Genomic DNA, 10,707 nt, shown 5'->3' with positions numbered 1-10,707 from the left:
TTTTTGGAGCTGTTTGGTTCCATTAGGATGACCCTCATAAGTGAGTATCCTACTTCCCATGAATGATCATATTACAAAGAATGTGTTCAAAATCTGAGTTTACCTCAACACTTAAACTTAGATTTGAGCAACCTTTTTACCACATAGTATAAAAATAAAAAACGGAAAGACTTTCTCTACGGAAGACAATATCTCAATCAGTGAGAAACATGTACTTGCCTTAAGGCAACCAAACGATTTTTCAGAAAGAAATATAATTCAGAAGAATGTCTATCAAAAGATTGACATTCATATTCGATACATACACCATTTAATTTACCGAACCAAACACCCCCTAAGATGTTGAGGTGGGCGCCTTTTAAACCCTAAAAGAATTCATAGATTGTTATCTGTTTCACATTTTTTTTTTTTTGGTTGGATGTCGGGGTGGGGGAATGATGTGGTTTTCTAACGGCATCCAATCCCCCGCCACTAATTTATTTCCATGTCCCTTCACGTTGTAACTTAAAACTGGTTGTTATTCATACATGTCCTATTACTTTGGGCCATTAAAGCCAAAGGAAAAATAATGTTGGGGGAGGGGGAGGGGAAGAAGAAGAAGAAGAAGAAGAAGAAGAAGAAGAAGAAGAAGAAGAATGATGGCCTTGCCTCTGTGAGATACAAAATATTCACTCCCGTGCTGCTGCAAGGACCATGGGTTCAAGTAACATTATTCTTCCCATAAAATGTATACATGACTCACTCTTTGTTTTTCAATAATCGACACACACACCACTCAACATATTTTTTTGTCTTTTAATCATAGGCATACATTACACTAAAGAAAAAAAAATCATAAACGTACACAACCCACTCATTATTAGATAGGGGTTGATTGGTCAATCAAGATCAATAAGGGCCAACCAAAGATGGGCTAAAGCCAAAAGGACTGATATATCCTAACCTGGCCTAGGAGGCTAGGACTGGGTTGGCCTGGGCCGAGTTAAAAGGGCTTATGGTTCAGCTGGGATTTAAGAAAACCCATCCTAGCCCAGTCCAGCCCAACCCAGCCCATTGACACCATCATTAATTAGGGCCAACCTAAAAGGGCTTATGGTTGAGCAGAGATTTAAAGAAACTGATCCTAACCCAGCCCATTAACACCCCTAATATTGATGGATAAAAAAAAATAGGCGCCTGGTGGGAGTCGAACCCACGATACCAGCCTCCTTTTTTTTCAAGGGTGGAAGTACAAGGCTTGAAACCACCATTTCTCAAAGATTGAGCTACAGGCGCTTCGGTGTTTAATTTGGATAAAATAATATATAAATATGCTTAGCACATGACCAAGACACCCAGTTCTACTTCTAGTTCCCAAAACTCGAGGGCGGGTGACCTTGCAGATCTTGGTGGAGCACCAATTATGAAACCGGTAATTGCATTAGCCTATGTACTGGTTCAATTAAGATCATCTATTACTTTTCTTTCCCAGGAATGATGTGAATCTGGAAACAAGAAAGGAATCAGGGATCTGTTTGTTTCATGGGTGTGTGATGGCACATCTGAACCCACCCTCCCACCCACAACTCAAATTAAAGAACATAGGATGTCATGTCAAGATCATCCCCCCATTAAAATTTGCCCTAATTTCAACTTACACGATGATTCAAAAGGCTACCAGGCTACCACAGTGTCCATATTGGCTCTGCTCCTTTTTTATGGAGTTGTATTTAATCACAGGCATTATCATTTTATGGTGGACTATTGGATGGGCGAATACCTGCAACATTAAATCGTTTCTAGAAATAATAAGTGATGAGTGGAAAAATAGGCCATGGCGTCATATCCACTTGGTTATATCGCTCTCAATTGATATCGATATTGATATAGATTGATATTAAACCATGTGATCATGATCGGCTGGTTTTGAATAGAACGGAGGAAAAACACGGGTGTTCTTTTAACTTTTTAGGTTTTGTTCCTCTCCCTCTATATATGTTCAGAAGCGTCAACATCTCCTACGTGCGCCTAATTGAAATATTGAAGACACACTCCTCACGGGCTTCCCTAGCTACTGCCCCACACAACCAGTCAATTATATAGGAAAAAGAGAGGCATCTTTTAATATCTTGAATGGTTTCTTTCTCCTTCCTTTATGTGTTTACTGTATAGAACAAGCTATTACTTTCATGGACTTGCCTCCATTTATGATCTTTTTGTTGTTTTCGGTTGGGGCCATAGCTCACAAATCACATCAATGGAGATGTCTGTCTCCCATTCCATGTGGTTACCTTTTTTTTATTTTTATTTTTATGTGTATGAGCTTAGGACTTAAGACTTAGTTTTATTTTTTAAAATTTTAATTTTTTTTTAAACCGACCCTGCAACCTATAAGCTGTGCTATGGTAAGTTTACCTCTCAGATATGTCTTTGGCTTTGTGCATGTGGACATGAAGAATGAGATTGAAGAGGTAGATTGTAAGAGTATGGCAACTAGTGGGTGGTTGGTTGGTTGTAACTGTACTTATATGATATTTAAGAAAAAAAAAATTAACACATTAGTCCAAGTTTCTTATGATAAGATGAAATATGTAAGTAGAAAGAGATTGAAGATCAAGTAGATTTAATAAAGTAAGCTATTAATGAAAGTTTTTTAATAACAAAATTAATGGTGAAGGAATTGTATTGGTTGCTATTCATGCGAAAGATTTAAGTCGAATCTTAGACGACTACAATAACTTTCATGAAGCCATTCTGAAAAAGGCGTCTCCTAATGACTCTTCATGTACAGTTTTCATGATAATACATGTCATATTTTATTTTTTTTTCATTAATACCCCTCTAAACACTTTTAATGTTAGTATAGAGGGGCATCTGAAATAGGTGTGACCTCTAAAATGAGTTTTAATATCAAAATATGCAATGTCAACATGAGGAATAAAGATTCCTCGCGTTCCATGGGTGTATTGTAATCGCAGCAAAAACACCCAAGACTAATTGAAGTTTTTCATAATATCATGCTTAGAAATAATGAAGCATCAATCATCTCTAAGCATGCCAAGTGAAGTTCCTGTAAAAGTCCAAAAATGTGACTAAGTGAATCTCTTGCACTACCATGGATTGGAAGGCAAGAATTAGTAGTAATAGTTTGGTGGTAAATCACTAATCTATATCTTATGTAATAAACCATCTAAAATGGAATGATTGAATTAACACTACCTACCATTTACAATTAAAAGAAAAAAAAAAATGGAGTTAATTAAGTATAGGCATCAACTATGACCAAAGAGAGACGAGAAGACAAGATGACATAAAAATTGTAACCACCTTAATAAATATTTTTTTGCAAACTTATATAAAAAAATGGTGTTTTCTTGACTTAAGACCTACAATTAGACTCTCCTAATTAAGGGGTCAAGGCAGTTGGCCGTCTTAATCACCAGGCCAAATAACTCATAAACCTCCCTGACTAACTTTGTCCGCACGTCACCTTGTCGTGATGTCGATGCATCATTTGCATTTATAAACCCAAATTTATTAGACAACAGCTACTAAAACAGAGAAGTTTGTGTGTCCTTAATGTCATCTAAATATATGTCTTCTTCTAGACATCTGTATTTAGACTTATTTTTTCACACATTATCCACATTTTGTTTTGGATTCTAACAAGTCAATTTTGGGATAAATAGCATCTTTTACTCTACCTACCCATTGAAACTTAAAAACATATATTAATAAGAAAAACAAAGAATATATTATTATTGAAAAGATGGTTTGATGATAATAACAAGGGAGGGGGATCATTGCCAAATTATGTGGTTTCTGCATCAGTGGGGGGGCCAATGAGAATACATGCAACGGCATCCCATAGGGATGTGAATTTTATTTCATGAGAGGTAGGATGGTCATTTTTTCCATGTATGAGCTCATGCTTCATGCAACAACCTAGAAGCCTCATTTTCCCTAATAATAACAATATTATGAGTTATTATCATGGTTTTAGGTATTGGTATTGTTTGAAGTAGTCCCATGTACTATGAGAGTACAAGTTGGGCATCTAACAAGAATAGAATTTTTTATTTTATGAGAGATGGGATGATCATTTTGCCCTTCTTATGTCTAGACTTAAGTTCCACGCAATATAGGAACCTTTTTTTTATACTCTTGATCGGTTCTCTATACCCTGACCTTGGCCCATCAAATAAGACGCATCATGACATCAATCAGTAAGGGCTTTGGTCGACTTTTTTTACCCTGACCCAAAAGCATGCTTTACCCACGTTGAAAACACCCCAACCCTGTGTACTCGTCTTTTATGAGGCCAACCTTTTATCTCATAAATGAATTGTAGCTTAAGTAGCCTTGTGCCCTCCCCACGTGTGGTATCAATCACCTAAGTGAGATCTAGATCTTGCACCTGATCATAGGACAGTGAGATCAATAATCGTTTCTAGATCTAACCATAGCTAACAAACTTGACTAGGAATAGGTTAGGCAGTTATCTTATCATGGATCGACTATGATTAAGTTAATCATTACAAGATCTGCTACTTCAGCCTAGAAATCCACTAATAGCAAGAATGTTTACATCGGTAAGAAAGTCAACCAGCTAACCAATAGAGGAAGTCACCTACCTCTATATATGGGAACACTTATAGATTCCAAGGGTAAGACTTGTAACACACTTAGACTTCTATATTTTTTACTTCTTTAGTCCCCTAAAATCGAACTTAAGCATTGGAGCCTCCACCCCGAAATCCTCTCCAGGTTGGTTTATAATCTTGAACTGAGCCATAAACTACTATCAACACAATATTTCAAAACTCTCGAGGGACATATGCCTACCAACCAGGGGAGATTATGTGGCTGGCTGGCTTAAGAGACTCAGCCCTCGGTTCCTCCCCAGTTCGCCTTCTCAGAGCCCAAGGATCTAAAACCCAGAATCGGGATTTGGACCAGTTTCAATGGGGTCAGGTCTGTGATGAATCGGTCAGTACGTAGCAGTCTCAATAAAATCCCTAGTCGTAGTTTCCGGGAATGAGAAGATATGGATCGAGCAGAAAGAATCGAGATTTTTTCCGAGCCTCATTTATAAAAGATTGATCTCAGCCGTACACGTAGGACGATGTTGACTTGTCCTAGTAAATGGATGTTCTAAGTTTTCACTGCAGAAGCGGAATTAACCAACGGAAAAACACCACACCACCTGGTCCTGGATCGATGGATGGATCGACCCGGGAAATGTGGGGACCACCGCACGTGTGGAAGGACAAGTGCCACACGTCGTCGATCCTCCCAAATCTCTGTCAGGATGACCCCACTCGCTGTTCCGTTAATTCTTGGTTGAAAATTTTCGTTTTGGCCTATGGTTCGATTTTGATCAGATTGACCTGTTTCTTAAGTTTGTAACAGATCAAATTAAAAATTAAACCATTAAACCAAAGCTTAGTTTTAATTTTCATCATATTAAACATCATATAGGTTAATTGAGGGTTCAAATTGTCTATAAAGAGCGATGAGGTACAATTAGTATCCGACGACTGAGAATATCCAAACACACCCAAGGGGCTTCCAATCACCAGATACACTTCACGCGTTAATTTAAAATGGTCGAAAGACTCAAAACTCCCTTTATGTTATATTTGATGTATGTCTTAATGATACAAATGGGAGATACGAAACGAGTTGACCTATTAAATTTCAGTCAACAAAATCGCAATCTCTTAAGTTCTTACCTGTGCATTACATTATTTACATAAATCATCTAGAAGATTACTTACAAAAAAATTAGTGATATATCAGGGATTGTATTGGTCATACCAATAAAACTGATCCATAATAATATGGATTTTGGTATTGATCTCCGAGGATATCAATATGATACCAATATCTAACATATTATTAATTAGGAATCTGAATTCGATGTTAATTGACTTCATTTGCACGGCACTCCATCAGATTAGGAAGGGGTCATTAATTATTGCATACTTAAAATAATATTACTACAATGTAATCAACTACTTAGCGGACCATGGATTCTTGGATCTTGGTTCTGTGTCAAATTATTTATTTTAAAAGGATCGATCCATATGTGGAGATGAGTGAGCCCTCTCCTCAGTTTCAACGCTCTCTAAGCTCGACGTCTCTGTCTTCGCAATGTCTTAAACTTGGTTTTACTCTTCCTGTAAATAAATATTAATTAAAGTGTCCTTTCATGGGTTGGCAGTAGTAGACCAAGAAGAAGCCTACTGTAATCCATCTTAATTAAAAATTAAAATATATGACCATGCATTTAAGCTGTCTTAATTTGATATATACTCATTGTCCCACACCATATATAGACTTATTAAAAAGGAAAGAAAAAAAAGGAAGATAGACAATCGTAAATTTTATGAGAAGTTGGTTTAAACAAATTTTGTTTAGATCCCGAGGCTTTCCAAGCATGCTTGGTAATGTTGATGTACTGTTTTTTATTTTTTTTGGCTAACGACGGTTATTATACTGATCCTACAATCGTGTGGATTATGTCATACTATGGTTAAATGAACATCATTCAATTTTCATTGAAAACAATGAAAAATACTAAACACTCCTTGTGAATGGCCTCAAAGAGGTAAGAGGAATCGAATTCAGAACCACATGCTTCCTAAGGTGAAAATCTTTTGTCAACTCGACTACCCCTTGGGGTTAAATGTTATTATTACTTATTATAAGGAAGAGAGTCCTTAGACAATGGATTTAAATATTGTAAAATCTTAGGGTGGAAGTGTGGCTTGGTGAGTCCAACCCAATTGTTTGATAGTTGAATAAAATTAATTATTAAAAAGAGTTTTTTGTCCAGAAGCATGGTCTACATCAACATTCCCTTATATCTATCTCTCTTCTTTCCGACTAAAAAGCATAGATGCCATTTCATATTGAGAGAAAAGATACACGGGAACGCTAGCTTATGTCACATGTTGGACATAATTCTTTTCCCCATATATAAAAGAAGGTTCTCAAAAAGGCAATGTTGCCCCTATGTCACACAAGGGCCAATGGAAAAGCATAAGAAAACATCAATAGTTGCAGGACTCCCATCTTCCATGGGATGAGTCAGTCATTTTACCCTCCCATGTATCAAAGTGCAGGGGCCATGAGCAAAAGTAAGAAGAGGGAACCATACCAACTAAGATGTGCCATCTTGGGAAGGCTTTGTCTATTGGCAAAGTCATCTGTTTGCACGTTCTTGGAATTGGATCGGATCGACCAATCTCGATCTCAAGTGATCTGTATCTGAATTTTTGGGTTTTTGTCGATTTTTACCGATTGTGGATCGAAATCAACTACAATCGATCCCGATGTTAATTCTGATTACTTGAATGGTCTGTTTGGTGGGTTTTATTTTATTTTATTTTATTTCTTATTAAAATTTTATGAAAAATAAAACTAAATTTATTGAAAAGGAGTAATACTTAAGTTAATAAAAAGCCTAATTGATCTTTAGCGATATCGGTTTGGTGTATATAATACTACTTGTTAATTATAGAAGTAAACATAAGTAAACATAAGTAAACTAAAAACTGCTTTGGTACGTTCTTGATATTAGTTTTATGTAATTAGTGGCCTACTTGTTATTGTTATAACAATCCCAATGCGTAAAGCCAGGAGCATCAAACTACTAGTGTCTAGTGCTGGGACTAGAACAGCTCCCCCTTTGAGAGGAAGGAAAGACAGAAGATCTAATTTTATATTATGAGGTTATGAATTGGGTTAATGTAATTAATCTACTCTTTGACAATGGAGATGAAACACAATATCTATCAGGTGGTGATGGGTTGGTTGACTTGGTTCAGGCCTTCTTCCTTTTTTTTTTTTCATTAAAACTAAGGGAAAATCTATTTGATATGACCTGATCAATACATATCGATATTAACGTTGGCCAAGATTCATAGAAGTATCGATAGTGATATTAATAACCATGGGAACAAGGGGAGAGGAGGGGTGGAAACATGTATAAGTTGGTTTCCTACAACACCTGGGTGCAGTTTTGCATAAAAAGAAGATAAGTGTTCCGAATCATCTAATAGGGTTGGGCATTTGATAAAGAGAAAGGATATGAGATCCACGGGTGAGATGTGAGATGGCGTATATAAAAATGTACACACATGCATTGCGGGCATTTTTTTTTTTAAATAAATAAATAAAAGACAAACGTGGCTTTCAAAAAATGCCTGCCTGCGGGTCGTGTGGTCTTCCTGTTTTCAGTTCCTCCGGTGGTCCAATCTCACGGCCTTTACTAAATTTCCCCACCTCGGACGTCCTTACCCCTCCCCCCAACTCTCAGATAAGGATTAATTAATGACAAAAATTGAGAATGAAGGGTTAGTTTAGTAGATATTGTAAGTTACTTATGTTTTCTATATACAATTCCTTAATTTCCACATAAAGCGACCTGATGATCCTCTCGTATATCGTTCCCTCCGACATGTTTCTTTTGGATTCAAGTTTGACTAATTAAATCCCTATTATGTATTCTCTTTCTCTTCTAAATAATATTAGCCTAGGAAAAGAAAACACTCATTATACATTAACTCATGTATTGATACCATCAGAATGGTATATTAGTCAGAGTCAATATTGATATGAATAGATCGATATGGCCAATCTGATACTGATATCTTGAACCGTGATCTTTTTCATCTAGATTTTAGTTAGATGCATCTTGTTGTCACAAGTAGTACAATTGAACCTCCCCCCTCCCCTTTCCTTTTCCATTTTGACTATCTCACTCACATGAAGTTGTTGGGAGCGTAATTTACAACAGTTTTTCTTGTGTCTATATTTCTCTTACCCCAAACAAGGGGTAATAGAGAGATACATATGCGCATTGGTATAAGCCACATTCCCAATGCTCTCAGTTGGAGCTCTTTCTCACCAGAAGCCTCCCCTTCTTTTTTCTTTTTCTTAGTTTTGGGGAAAGGGTTATTTGAGCTAGTCGTATGAAGAATCCACTACTTAGGGATCATGGATTTAAGTAATGAAGCTCCACTGATCTGAGTCTTAAAAAGGGTGTTCGCATGCAGTTTCAATTTTCAGTTGACCGGTGTGAAAAATTTTATGAGCCACGATATAATAGCACCCTCTCTCTCTCTCATTTTTTTCAACGACCTCTTTACCCCTATGTACGAAACTATTTTAATGTTCCTCATTGATATGCTCCCCTAGTTGCTTGCTCAGAGACCCATTTTTCTTTCGTTAAATATAAGCAAGAAATCACGCTGCCAGTGTTTAAATAGAAACACCAGAAATGCATTCCATTATATACGTAAAAGGGCGCTCACATGAATGGGAGGAAAGATAGAATGTTACAGGGCGCATAACACAAAAAGCCTACCTATCTTCCACCCAAGGGAAAAAAAAAAAAAAGAAAAAAACAAACTTATCTATCATTTTTTCTTGTAAAAATTTGTACATGCCGAAAGAATCTTGCCACAAGAATCGCCACACATGGGGACCATTGAGTGCATAGGTTGGAGCATCCTCAACGTATACAAGGAGAAGAGGCAATGCAATCGTTTCACACCTGGTGTGTCTAGGCGTTTTCGACATGGTTCTTTTTCCCCTTTGTATATTTATCTAGTGAAAAACTCTCTAATAAGCCTAAGCCATATATGCTTCCTCAAATGTATTATTAAATGGGAAATGGTTCTTTGAGCCCTTGGGTAGGGTATACTAACACTTTTGTGTCAATCTTTCTCCTCGTATGAAATGATCTGATGACCCTTCTAAGATCAATACCATTTTGCTACAATCCATTAGCGTGCTGCCCTGACTTATTTGCCCCTCCCCTTTTGAAATATATTCACTTAAATTTTTTTTTTCTAACCTTTATATATTACATGGAAAAAGGTTCTCTGAGCTTGAGGTTTACAGCTAATACCAGCACAATTCAGCTGATCCCGATACTTAAGGACCCTGCTTCAAATACCAATATGAGCTCTCGGATATTTTGGGTCCCTACAATTCATTCAGTCCCCATCTCCCCAAAAACAGAATGAAGTTAAATTTTGTTTGTGCCCACTCCATGTGTATTGGAACAACTTGAAAGTGAAATAAAAGAGAGAGAGAGAGAGATGAATGATTGTCAAGGGTCATGAATAAGTACAAAGTCTCATATTTGATTCCCATTTATACATCTGTGATTTAAATGAAGACCGTGATAATAGATAACTGCACTAAACTTCTCGATGATTAATTGAAATAAACTGACCCAAACACCTTAGTTAAATAAAAAATAAGAAAATGTCAAGGGTCATCTTTCCTCAGCCGTCCTGTGGGAAAATGTCGTTACCCACCAACTAAGAATACCCTAGAATCGACCACTCCAGAATGTAAGGATAGATCAAGACAAATTCCAATCCAAATCGATTGATTCCCAATGTCAAAACCGTTATCACAGTCCGTTCCCACATTATTCCCAGTCCCCCACACCAACGCCCTATTATAACTTTTACTGACTGACTTCTTCCTCCAGGTCTCCATCCCCCAACTTTCCATTTTTCTGCATTTCATTCTCTCTCTCAAATGATTTACAGGGAAAATAGCTCGAGTCAACCACTATGAAAAATTATAGATACCCATTAACATAAAGTTATATATATAAAAGAGACAGGAATCATATTTGTAATAAGAAATTACCATAGAGAAAAAAAGACATCCCCCACACACACCCCCCCTCCCCAAAAA

Source organism: Macadamia integrifolia, chromosome 8 (genome assembly GCF_013358625.1).
Source record: "Macadamia integrifolia cultivar HAES 741 chromosome 8, SCU_Mint_v3, whole genome shotgun sequence".
In the NCBI taxonomy this organism is placed as follows: domain Eukaryota; kingdom Viridiplantae; phylum Streptophyta; class Magnoliopsida; order Proteales; family Proteaceae; genus Macadamia; species Macadamia integrifolia.
This window is presented reverse-complemented; position numbering follows the sequence as displayed.